Raw genomic sequence first — 310 nt, forward strand, 5'->3', positions numbered from 1 at the left:
CGCCCCGCCCCCCGCCCCCCCCGGGCTATTTTTAGCCCCCGCGTGTTTCCAGGGGAACCCTGATGACGCAGTGACGTCAATGCGGGTCAATCGCCGCCGCCGGGGCGAGCGCGGCCGCCACGGGGCCCCCCCGCACCCCGGGACCACCCGGGACCCCCTGGGCGCCCCCCGGGACCCCCGGACCCCCCCGCGCAGCGCGGCCGCAGCTCCAGGTAGGACGGAGGGGCCCGGGGGGTCGGGATGCCCTGTGCCCCCGCCCCACCCCGCTCCGCCCGAGGGGACCCCCCCGGGGATACCCACACACCCCGGG

Source organism: Onychostruthus taczanowskii, unplaced genomic scaffold, assembly GCF_017590055.1.
Source record: "Onychostruthus taczanowskii isolate IOZ18803 unplaced genomic scaffold, ASM1759005v1 scaffold290, whole genome shotgun sequence".
Lineage (NCBI taxonomy): Eukaryota > Metazoa > Chordata > Aves > Passeriformes > Passeridae > Onychostruthus > Onychostruthus taczanowskii.